Source organism: Tamandua tetradactyla, chromosome 3 (genome assembly GCF_023851605.1).
Source record: "Tamandua tetradactyla isolate mTamTet1 chromosome 3, mTamTet1.pri, whole genome shotgun sequence".
NCBI lineage: Eukaryota > Metazoa > Chordata > Mammalia > Pilosa > Myrmecophagidae > Tamandua > Tamandua tetradactyla.
In genome coordinates, this window is record NC_135329.1 from 47,820,419 (window position 1) to 47,833,524 (window position 13,106).

The 13,106-nt window shown below is 38.2% G+C and overlaps 1 protein-coding gene across 7 annotated transcripts in view; it reads right to left on the minus strand.

The window, feature by feature from the left end:
* Nucleotides 1–13,106, minus strand: part of EIPR1 (EARP complex and GARP complex interacting protein 1) — a 242,379-nt gene that overhangs the window by 177,850 nt on the left and 51,423 nt on the right. The window lies entirely within an intron of this gene.

Here is a 13,106-nt window from a genome sequence, read left to right on the forward strand (position 1 = left end):
TGGAAAAACTGGATATCAATAGCCAAGAGAATGAAAGAGGACCCCTATCTTACACCCTACACAAAAATTAACTCAAAGTGGATCAAACACCTAAATATAAGAACTAGCACAAGAACAAAGCTTCTAGAAGAAAATGTAGGGAAACATTTCAAGACCTAGTAATAGGAAGTAGCTTCCTAAACTTTACACCCAAGGCACAAGCAGCAAAGGAAAAAAATATATAAATGGGAACTCCTCAAAATCTAATGCTTCTGCACCTCAAAAGACTCTGTCAAAAAGGTGAAGAGGCAGCCAACTCAATGGGAAAAAATATTTGGAAATCACATATCAGACAAAGGTTTGATTTCCATTATATACAAAGAAATCATACAACTCAACAACTAAAGTAAAAAAATCTAATTATAAAATGGGCTAAAGATATGAATAGGCATTTTTCTGAAGCACAAATACAGACGCTCAAAAGCACATGAAGAGATGCTCATTTTCACTGGCTATAAGGGAAATGCAGATCAAGATTATAGTGAGATACCATCTCAAACTCATAAGAATGGCTACTATTAAACAAACAGGAAACTATAAATGTTGGGAGAGGATGTGGAGAAACTGGGTCGCTTATGCACTGCTAGTGGGAATGTATAATGGTACAGCCACTATGGAAGACTGTTTGGCAGTTCCTTAGGAAACTAAATATCAGGTTGCCCTATGACCCAGCAATAGCACTACTTTGTATATACCCAAAAGAGCTGAAAGCAAGGACACAAACAGACATTTGCACACCAATGTTCATAGCAGCATTATTCACAATTGTCAAAAGATGGAAACAACCAAATACCCATCAACTGACAAGTGGGTCAGCAAAATGTGGTATATACTTAGGATGGACTATTATGCAGCAGTAAGACAAAATGACGTCCTGAAGCACATGACAAGACGGATGAGCCTTGAGGACATAATGCTGAGCAAAATTAGCCAGACGCAAAAGGACAGATATAGTATGTTTCCACTTTTATGGCCAGCATAAAGGTATAATTAGAGGTTTATAATACAGATATAGGGGACTTAGAGATATATAGAACCTAAAGATGGGTGAACCATTAGCTAATGAGGTTAAACTCCAATGGAAGGGAATAGATAGGAGTGAAGGTAATTCTCTAGCGGGTCTAGAAGTAATATTACCATATTGAAGATGAACAAGATTGAAAGGGGTTGTATAAACCTACGTGTCCCACTAACTCACACTAGAAATATGAATGAATTCTCCTAACAATTACTTCAAAGATATGGTTCTTGTATAAACAGTGTTTAAGTCCAGGGTGTAGGGGGAAACCTGCTATTTCATGCTATGAGCTATGTTCAAAAGGAAACCATCAGCACTACCACAGCAACAGCAGAGGTAAATAATGGGGTAAAGGACAAGATTTAAGAGGAGGTTTAGATTTCCTATTTGGTGAGGGTGTGTTTATTGGTTTTCTATCTCTTGGGAACAATGAAATTATCTAAAAATGAGAATGTTTATGGACTCTAGACTTTTGGGCCCTCTACATGATGCCCAATGAATGGAGATGGCTGAAGCATGCACTGATGGAGAGGTAGATTCATGAACGATGGTGGATACTTATAAATGAAGGTTGTACTGCTACAAAAAGGAACGATGTTGTGAGGCATGTAACGATGTGAATGCACATGTGGGACATTTGGTGAGACAAAATAAACCAGAAACTAAAAAGCAACAATGGTGTGGTCACCTTTAGAAAATGCTTATACGAAAACAGGGGCCTAGATTGTAAGCTTTTGGAGCAGACACATTAAATCCAGAGTGGTAATTATTATTTCTGGATTTTGAGAGGCTATTTTATATATATAACCTGTTATTTAGAGATAAGAACAAAGCTGAACAGGTTGGGGTTAAAGCAATTCAGAACATAGGGGTAGGGAAGACAGTGTCTATATTTTAGGACCACACATACTCTTTGAAACCAATGGAAGAAAGGTTTATTTGATCTGGAACTGAAATTTCCTGTAGTGCATAATCTAGCTCAACCTATCTGTATAGCTCATTTGAACAACTGAAATGCAGGAAGCACAGAATGAGAAAGAGGTCCTTTAATCCTGTATAGATTATTATAATGCCTAGAAACAACCTAGAGTATATTAACCAGATAATCAAAAAGTATTGGCAAAGTCCCCTGAGGGAGGGGAGAAAGAATATGGAACTATTAAACCTTATCATCAGGGAATCCCCTGATACTGTGTCATATTTTAGGCATACCCAAATCAATAGGCCATGCCCTCAATCATGAGGCTTACTCTTGTGAAGCTCAGGTAGGTAGCAGAGAAGCTTAGACTACCTATAGGCATGTCTAAGAGTTACTTCTGGAGGACCTTGGTTGTTGCTCAGATGTGGCCTCCGTTTCTCTAAACCCAACTCTGCAAGGAAATCATTGCCCTCCCCCATAGGTGGGACATGACATCCAGGGTTGTGAAAGTCTTCCTGGTGACGTGGGAGAGGACTCCCAGGGATGAATTCAGACCTGGCTCCATGGGATCAACAATTACATCCTGACCAAAAGGGGGAAAAGAAGTATAATTAATAAAGTATCAGTGGCAAAGAGAGTTCAAATAAACTCAAGAGGCTACCCTGCAGGTTGCTCTTAAACAAGCTTCAGGTAGACTTTGCTACCTATCATAACCTGCCAACCCCCAAACAGGATCATTCCAGCCAATCCTAAAGAACACCTAGGGCAATATATAAGATTCCACAAGGGTTCCAGGCACTAGAGTAATTTGCCAGAAACCTACAACCTCCAGGTAAGTCCTGAAACCTAGCCCAGCCTCTCCAGAACATCAGATAGTACCATCTTCCTACCCCATATTAGTGATAGACCCTTCTAATAACAAAAATTTAGAATTGCCATAGTCCAAACAACCCCAAAGAGAGGTATGGAAAGATCAAAGGAGATGGTGGAATTACACATAGATGATAGGACTTAAAAATGAATTTGAATGTTGAATCATTAAACTGATATTTCCTTTAGTCTCCAGTATTTTAGAGCAGCTAGAAGTAAAAACCTAAAATTGTGAAACTGTAACCCATATCAAAGTCTGAAATATGTTCTACAACTAACTGTAGTGCTGTGCTTTGAAATTTATAGTTTTGTATATGTTATTTTTCACAAAAAAAAAGAAGGAAAAAAAAGTCGATTGTGGAGGTAGAAACAGGGTAAGATAATGGGCAATTGGAGTTGAAGGGATACAGACTGTGCAACAGGACTAGATACAAAAACTCAAAAATGGACAACACAATAATACCTAATTGTAAAGTAATCTTGTTAAAACACTGAATGAAGCTGCATCTGAGCTATAGGTTTTTGTTTTGTTTTGTTTTGTTTTGTTTTGACTTTAGTATTATTACTTTTATTTTTGTCTCTATATTAACATTCTATATCTTTTTCGGTTATGTTGCTAGTTTTTCTAAACCGATGCAAATGTACTAAGAAATGATGATCATGCATCCATGTGATGATGTTAAGAATTACTGATTGCATATGTAGAATGGTATGATTTCTAAATGTTGGGTTAATTTCTTTTTTTCCGTTAATTAAAAAAAAAAAAGAGAGAAGGGGTAATTGGAGCTGAAGGGATACAGACTGTACAACGGGACTGGATATAAAAACTCAGAAATGGACAGCACAATACTACCCAATTGTAATGCAATTATGTTAAAACACTGAATGAAGCTGCATGTGAGGTGTAGGTTTTTTTTTTTTCTTTCTATTAATGTTTTAATTCTTATTCTGTTGTCTTTTAATTTCTTTTTCTAAATCGATGCAAATGTACTAAGAAATGATGAATATGCAACTATGTGATGTTATTAAGAATTACTGATTGTACATGTAGAATGGAATGATTTCTAATTGTTTTGTTAATTCTTTTTTTAATTAATAAAAAAAAATTAAAAAAAAAAAGTCGATTGTGATAATAAAAAAGCATTTAAGCCCCCTAGCCTCCTATATTCTGGAGCAGCTAGAAAGAAAAATATTAGAGGATCATATGATACCCCATGACAAACTGTGAGATCTATCCTGTAACCAGGTTTTGAAGAGTGCTTTGAAAACTGTTTCTTTTTTATTTCTTTGCTTTATATATATATTGTACTATATAATAAAAAAAGTTAAAAAAAAAGTTGTGAGTCGATCCAATTTTCCATATTTAAATTGGCAAGGCTGTTGTGATATTTATATAGTATGTATTAAAATTCTATTGTATTGCAGATATCCACTAATTCGTATAAATGTTGCGTGTTGCAGTAAATGGATATATTTTAAATATTGTTGTTTACAACAAATCATCAATGCCAAGATTTCAAAAAGAAAGTGGACTTCTCAAAATGGATTCCATTTCTAGACATTTTCCTTGGAGCTCCCTTTCCTATGTCTTTCTCTTTTCTTCCCAAAAATATCCATAAAAAGAAAAGAGGACACAGCAAACGGCTTTAAAAGAGGACAATTCTTTGCTAGAATTAGGTCACCACTAAAAAAATTCTTGGAAATTGGCCCCTGAAATATGCTGTGCCTTCTCTACCTATTGACAAGACCTCCCACACTCTGCCCACCCCCTCCTACCACTACCACCTAAAGAGGCTCTTGGTCTCCCATTAATCAAAATATCATGCAAATGAACCGAATCAAAAACAAGTAAGAGAGCTGCAAAAGAGCAGAGAAAATCCAAGGAAACACATCTCAGGTGCACCAAGGGCAATACAGGAGCTTCTTTTGGTCCTTGGTTCATCTATAGAATTTGAAAACCAGCTTCTTAGTAGCACTTATATACAGATGTTAATGAGTAAGCACAACAAGGCAAAATATATAATAAATAACACCAAAGAGCCTTCAGCCAGCCCAGGAATTAATAAGTTAAAAGCATGATGCAAGAAAAACATCACTGGAAGACAAGGAAGATGTAATGCAATTGTGTTCTTCACAAAAATATTTGTTATAATGAGGTGATAGCAAGCAATACATTTCAGTCCAACTTTGTGATGCTTTTGAAGTTAATTCATATTTAATTTACTGCAGTGTGGATGCCTAGTGATTTACAGGAGAACTAAACACAGAGAACAGGGCACAAGTGTCTGTTTACAAAACATGGTAAGTATCTCTAAAATATTTTTTTCTATGTCATGCAAGATGAGCTGAGATCTTGTAAATCCAAGCTTTTCTGAAGGCGACTGAGCCAAACTAGTTTGTTACCTAATTCCATGAGAGTGACTGTTGCTAAACAGTATTTGATGTAATTTAGTTATGACACCATGAATAGCTTCAAAGGGCAAGGAGCTAAGTTTAAACAAAAGTCAGGCAGCTGTGAAACTCCATTCTGATTAGAGAAGGGGGAAGTATATAAAAGAGCTATAGCATCTCACAATGAAAAGCACAACCTCTACATGGGAATGAATTCTCTTGGTTCTGCCCATGATTGTGGGGGTAGGGGGAGCAGATTCTTAAAGCTTAGACATGAGTGCTATGAAACAATCTTGGCTTTCTTCCTAGAAAGATTAAGAAAATGTTTAATAGATGAATCATGCTACCTTGACTGATAGGTCAAGATAGAGCAAGACTGCTAAGGTAAATATTGGGTCTCTAGAAGTTTCTGACTCTAAATTAAGAGATTTAAGGTTACTTGAAGGAAGCAGTCTACTTAAGCCTGTGAACAACCAGAACAAGATTTAATAGTGCTTGATAACTGTATTAGTTTTTCTACTGCTGCTTAACAAACTACCATAAACTTAGCAGCTTAAAACCCCCATTTATGGCCTCTAAATGCTGGGAACAGTGCCCAGCTGATAGCCAGCCAGAAAACAGGAATCTCAGTCCTACAACCACCAGGGACCAAACTGCCAAAACCCACATGAGCTTAGAAGACCCAAGCTCCAGAAGGTAAAACGGGTCCTGCTGACACTTCAATTGTAACCTTGTGAGACCTTGGGCAGAGGATCCAGCTAAGCCATGATCAGATATGTAACCCAGGGAGACTGAGAGATAATAAATGTATGCTGTTTTAAGCCTTTAAATTTGTGGCAATTTCTTATACCAAATATAATACTATTACAGAATTTGGTATCTGGACGTGGGGTGTTACTATAACAAATTTCTAAAATGTAGTAGCAGCTTGGGAATCAGGCACTGGGTGAAGGGTGGTAGAATTTTTGAGGAGCATGACAGAAAAATCTTAGATTACCTTGACACCCTCACCCCCAGACTGATAGAACTATGAATGCAGAGGACATGGCCAGTGATGGCTCAAAAGGAGGTGAGAAACATGATATTGGAAACAAGAAGCAGGATTCTTGTTATGTGGTGGTAGAAAGCTTAGCAAAATTGTCTCCTACAGTTATATGGAGGCAAAATTTGTAAGCAAAGAATTTGGTTATAGGGCGGGCCGCGGTGGCTCAGCGGGCAAGAGTGCTTGCCTGCCATGCCGGAGGACCCCGGTTCGATTCCCGGCCCCAGCCCATGTAAAACAAACAAACAAACAAAATATAATAAAACAAGAAAATGTTTAAAGATGTTTCCCTTTCTTCCTCCCTTCCTTCCTTCTCTCTGTCTTTCCTTCCCTTCCTTCCTTCTCTCTGTCTTTCCTTCCCTTCCTCCCTCTCTCTAAAAAAAAAAAAAAAAAAAAAAAAAAAAGAATTTGGTTATATGTAGAAGGAGATTTCTGTTGGGGACTGAATTATGCCCGCCCCCCCCCCCCCCCCCCCCCCCCCCCCCCCCCCCCCCCCCCCCCCCCCCCCCCCCCCCCCGGCAAAGACACGCTTAAGTCCTAACCCAGTCCTGTGCATGCAAATCTATTTGTAAATGGAAACTTTGAAGATGTTATTATCAGTTAAGGTGTGAATTCATCCATGAATAGGATCTTCAAAGATTCTATTTAAATGAGGCCAAACTGCATCCAGGTAAGCCTTAATCCATATGACTGGAGGCATTATAAGGTATAGGAAATTTGGATGTTGTCAGTCAGGGAAAGACACAATAGGAGACCAAGGAGACAGAATGCCATGTGTTGGACAAAGGGATGCAAGCCAAGGAACCCCAAGAATTGTGGAAAGCCTGTCCTGAAATGCTACAGACAGATGCTGGCAGAAAGCATGGCCTATTGAAACCTAGATTTTGGACTTCAAGCCTCCAAAACCATAACACAATAAATCCAGTTATATAAGCCAACCAGTATTTGGTATTTGTCACAGATGTCCTGGCAAAATAAGACAATTTCCAAGCAAAGGGTTAAAGTTGCCACCTGACTGTCTTTTTTTTTTTTTTTTTCTTTTTGCTGCTTATGGTAAAACAAAAGAAGGGAGAGACAAACTGAGGGAAGAACTGTTACGCAAAAAGGAACCAGGACTGGATGATTTTGAAAATTCTCTGCTGCTCTAGATAGAAAAAGATGCTAAAATTAAGCGATTCATAATCAGGAAAGAGTGCTCTAGAGAAAAAGTTGAGAGTGAGGATGTACAGCCTTTTGCTAAAACCTCAAAAAAGTAGAAAGTCACATAAATTGTCCTTTTAAGAGTTTAGCGGTGTGTCTCACAGACACTCTCAAACTAGAGGACCTTCAGGAAGATAAAGGGTGCTGTCTCTCTGCCATGTCAGGCCAAGGTAGAAAAGGGATTTTCTCAAAAAGATTTCAGAGTAGGACTTTTATCTAATGGAGTGAATCACCATGACATTCACTGACAACCTACTACAAGATTCTTGAGAAAAATGTTTCAGGAGAAATATTGGAACTTGGTCTAAACAAGAAGGGGAGAATACAAAATGAAAAGAGGTGGACTTCCGGAGAAGATGGCGGCTTAGTAAGACGTGCGGGTCTTAGTTCCTCCTCCAGAACAGCAACTAAAGAAACAGAAACAATACGAAACAGCTCCCGGAGCCACAACAGAGACCAAAAAGACAGCGTACCCCATTCTGGAACGGCTGAATGGGCAGGGAGAATCCGCTGCGGTGAGATACCCAAGGGGCGCGCGTTTTCCCGGCCGGGGCGGCTGGTGACTGGGGTCCCCTCCAAGCACGTGGCTCCCCGGTCTGACTGGGAACGTTGGATAGCGGGGCCCTCCCGCCACGCTTGGCGTCTCGGGCCAGCTGGGCAATTTGGACCAGCACTCTCCCAAGCCGCGGCGGCCGGCGACCCCCCCTCCACGCGCGGTTTCCCGGGCCGACTGCGAGATTCGGATTGGCAAGTTAAAGGAGCCACAGCATCTTTTACTGGTGGGACCCGCAGACAGACGAGCGCCACGAGCGCCACCTACTGGGCAGGAAAAGAAAAACAGAGCCCAGAGATTTCACAGAAAAACCTTTCAACAAGCCGGGTCCCACACCCAGGGAAATCTGATCAAATGCCCAGACACCAGCAGAAAATAATGGATGACGCTCGGAAAATTGAAGATATGGCCCAGTCAAAGGAACAAACCAATAGTTCAAATGAGATACAGGAGCTGAGACAACTAATGCTGAATATACGAAAAGAAATGGAAAAACTCTTCAAAAACCAAATCAATAAATTGAGGGAGGACATGAAGAAGACATGGGCTGAACAAAAAGAAGAAACAGAAAATCTGAAAAAACAAATCACAGAACTTATGGGAGTGAAGGACAAAGAAGAAAAAATGGAAAAAACAATGGATACCTACAATGGTAGATCTAAAGAGACAGAAGCTACAATTAGTGAACTGGAGGATGGAACATCTGAATTCCAAAAAGAAACAGAAACTATAGGGAAAAGAATGGAAAAACTTGAGCAGGGGATCAGGGAACTGAATGACAATATGAAGCGCACAAATACACGTGTTGTGGGTGTCCCAGAAGGAGAAGAGAAGGGAAAAGGAGGAGAAAAACTAATGGAAGAAATTATCACTGAAAATTTCCCAACTTTTATGAAAGGCCTAAATTTACAGATCCAAGAAGTGCAGCGCACCCCAAAGAGAATAGACCCAAATAGGCGTTCTCCAAGACACTTACTAGTTAGAATGTCAGAGGTCAAAGAGAAAGAGAGGATCTTGAAAGCAGCAAGAGAAAAACAATCTGTCACATACAAGGGAAACCCAATAAGACTATGTGTAGATTTCTCAGCAGAAACCATGGAAGCTAGAAGACACTGGGATGATATATTTAAATTACTAAAAGAGAAAAACTGCCAACCAAGACTTCTATATCCAGCAAAATTGTCCTTCAAAAATGAAGGAGAAATTAAAACATTTATAGACAAAAAGTCACTGAGAGAATTTGTGACCAAGAGACCAGCTCTGCAAGAAATACTAAAGGGAGCACTAGAGTCAGATACGAAAAGACAGAAGAGAGAGGTATGGAGTAAAGTGTAGAAAGAAGGAAAATCAGATATGATATATATAATACAAAAGCCAAAATGGTAGAGGAAAATATTATCCAAACAGTAATAACACTAAAAGTTAATGGACTGAATTTCCCAATCAAAAGACATAGACTGGCAGAATGGATTACGACCCAGCAATACCACTGCTAGGTATCTACTCAAAGGACTTAAGGGCAAAGACACAGACGGACATTTGCACACCAGTGTTTATAGCAGCATTATCTACAATTGCAAAGAGATGGAAACAGCCAAAATGTCCATCAACAGACGAGTGGCTAAACAAACTGTGGCGTATACCTGCGATGGAATATTATGCAGCTTTAAGACAGACTAAACTTATGAAGCATGTAATAACATGGATGGACCTAGAGAACATTATGCTGAGTGAGTCTAGCCAAAAACTAAAGGACAAATACTGTATGGTCCCACTGATGTGAACCAACATTCGAGAATCAGCTTGGAATATATCATTGGTAACAGAGACCAGCAGGAGTTAGAAACGGTAAGATAATGGGTAATTGGAGCTGAAGGGATACAGACTGTGCAACAGGACTAGATACAAAAACTCAAAAATGGACAGCACAATAATACCTAAGTGTAATGTAACTATGTTGGAACACTGAATGAAGCTGCACCTGAAATATAGTTTTTTGTTTGTTTGTTTGTTTGTATCTTTTGTTTTTGTTTTTGTTTTTTTCTTTTTCCTTTTTTATATATATATATATATTTTTATTAGTATTATTATTTTAATTCTCTTCTCTGTATTAACATTCTATATCTTTTTCTGCTGTTTTGCTAGTTCTTTTCCTAAATCGATGCAAATGTACTAAGAAATGATGATCATACATCTATGTGATGATGCTAAGAATTACTGAGTGCATGTGTAGAATGGAATGATTTCTAAATGTTGTGTTAATTTCTTTTCTTTTTCTTTGATTAATAAAAAAAAATTTTAAAAAAAAAAATGAAAAGAGGCTATGAGACCCAAAAACTTCTGATAGGAAGCAGACTGATAAAACTACCCAGTTGCAAACACATACTACCTTTTACACAAAGGGAGGGATGATCCAGAGGGCAAAACCAAAATCCAGGGAACAGAGATGAGATCCACCACTACAACCTGAACATGAAACTCAAACAAAAATCTCCAGCTGTACTTTACCTCTCTGGATTTCAAAACTGGCATGAACCAATGACCATTGGTTACCTCCCGTTTGAATAGGAATATCTGCAGCTGTTAATATATGTCTGTCCAACCACTGTATGTTGGCTATATTGGGGGCAGATAACTTGTTTCTTAAGTTTCAAAGGTCAACCGATGGAAAAGAATCTTGCCCCAAGAGCTATACTTAGCAGTTACATTCAGAAGCCTCATCTGCACGTAGATTTTATTTAGATGATGAGATATAGCACTCTGAGCTGATGTTATAATGGGATGAGACTCTTGGGAGGCAAGGAATGTATTTTCCCCATATGAGGGACATGAATAATTGGGGCCCAGAAGATAACTGCTACAGAAACACTCTAAGGTGGACCCCCATGATTCTAGCTCCCTAATATGCATACCTTTTTTAAAAAAATAGTTTTATTGAGATATTTTAAAGCACCACACAGCCTATCCAAAGTATACAATCAGTGGCTCACAACAACATCACATAGTTGTGTATTCATCACCATGATCATTTTTAGAACATCTGCATACCTCCAGAAAAAGAAATAAAAAGAAAAAAGAAAACCAACCCATACCCTTTACCATTCCCTCTCATTGATCACGTTCTAACCTTTCTTGAATGAAGGTAACCTCTTGTTGGTGCCTTAATTTGGACATTTTCATAGACTTGCCTTAATTTAGACATTTTCATGGCCTTAGAACTGTAAGCCTGCAATTTAATAAATTACCCTTTCAAAAGCCATTCCATTTCTGGCATATCACATTCTGGCAGCTTGCAAACTAGAACACCCTCCTAGGGAATTTCAGATATTTTTGCAAGCATTCGGGAAAATCAATTCAATAGGCTAACCCCTCAATCTTGGTGGTCGCTCCTATGAAACTTATTCCTACAAAGGAAAAACTAAACCAACTTATAATTATGCCTAACAGTCATCCCCAGAGAACCTCTTTTTATGCTCACATGTGTCTTCCCTCTCTAACCCAACTCAGCAGGTAAACTCACTGCCCTCCTCCCTATGTGGGACATGACTCCCAGGGGTATAAATCTTCTTGGCAGCACAGAACATAACTCCGAGGGTTGAGCCATGACACAGCATTATGGGACTGAGAAAACCTTCTTGACTTATGGGGAAAAAGAGGAATGGAGACAAAATAAAGTTTCAGTGGCTGAGAGATTTCAAATAGAGTTAAGAAGTAATTCTGGAAGTTACTCTTATGCATTATATAGATACCCCTTTTTAGTTTTTAATGTATTAGAATAACTAGAAGTAAAAACCTGACACTGTTGAACTATATTCCAGTAACCTAATTCTTGAAGACGACTGTAAAACTATATAACTTTTGCAAACCTTTTTGTAATCCCCTTCCCTGAGGTGTGGAGAGCACCTATGCCCTGCTTCTCTATGGTAAAGGTGCTGGGATATCACCCCTGTGATTATGTTGTATTATACGGCAAAGATAGTTTGGAGATGTAATTAAGGCCAGTTGAATTTGAGTTAAACAAAAGTGTACTAGTCAAAAGCTTGAGAGTCACAATCTCTCAATTTCTTTTTTCATATGTAGAAACTTCTGGTTATCTACAGCCAAGGAAAGCTGCCAGTCTCTCTTAAAAAGGTAGTGGAGGAATGCAGATTGGCTGAAGGCACATAGAGGCAGAAAGAACCACAGTGCCTTGGAGTGGAGTAGTGATAGAACTGTGGCAATATGGAAGAACAGGAGACCTGAAAATGGAATGGCCGAGGAAGAAAAGGGAAAACAGTATTCAAAACTATAAATAGCAAATGTGCAAATCAGGGAGTGCTTTTCCACAATAAGTGTTACCAATTAATTTTTATACTTAGTTGTTGAAATAAAAAGTTTATGAAAGTATAATTATACTTTATAATTTTACTATCCCAAATAAGCTAGCGGGAAGAGGGACAAGTTGAATGACCCGGCCATTATATCCACTTGGTGGTAACTGACTGCCATTAGAGATACAGTAACAGGAAAGAAATAAGCATCCTCTTCTTGAAAGCTCAAATCTAAAACTGATGATAGGAAAAAGAATAAAGTTAGAGTAGAATCACCAGAAACCCATTTCCAATAAATGAAATAATACAAATTAAAAGCTAAAAACAATAGAAAAAGAAGTTGAAAGGGAGGGAAAAGACCTTTCAGAATTCTTTTCGCCCTAATAAAAAAGGTAAATGTGTGAAGATAAACTAGAAACAAACTTATACAGAGTTCTATGAAAACAGAAAATCTAATCATAGGAATCTAGAAAAGGGGTATTCAGGTGGCCAAATCAGTTAAAAAAAAAAAAAAAAAAAGGAAGGCAATCCCTTTATAATAATATTTTTGAACTGAGGGAAAGAGAAAATAGAATGAGTTATAACTAAGTGACTTGAAACAAAAGTCTGGCATGATGGAGAAATGAAGGAAACATTTTTAGAAACTATACCAAAAAAAAAACAAAAACAAAAAAAACAACTTTATCCTGGCACACACAGTCAGAAAACATGTGAGAGTCTTTTTTTTTTTCCAAAACCATACTGTTAAAAAACAGTTTACTGAA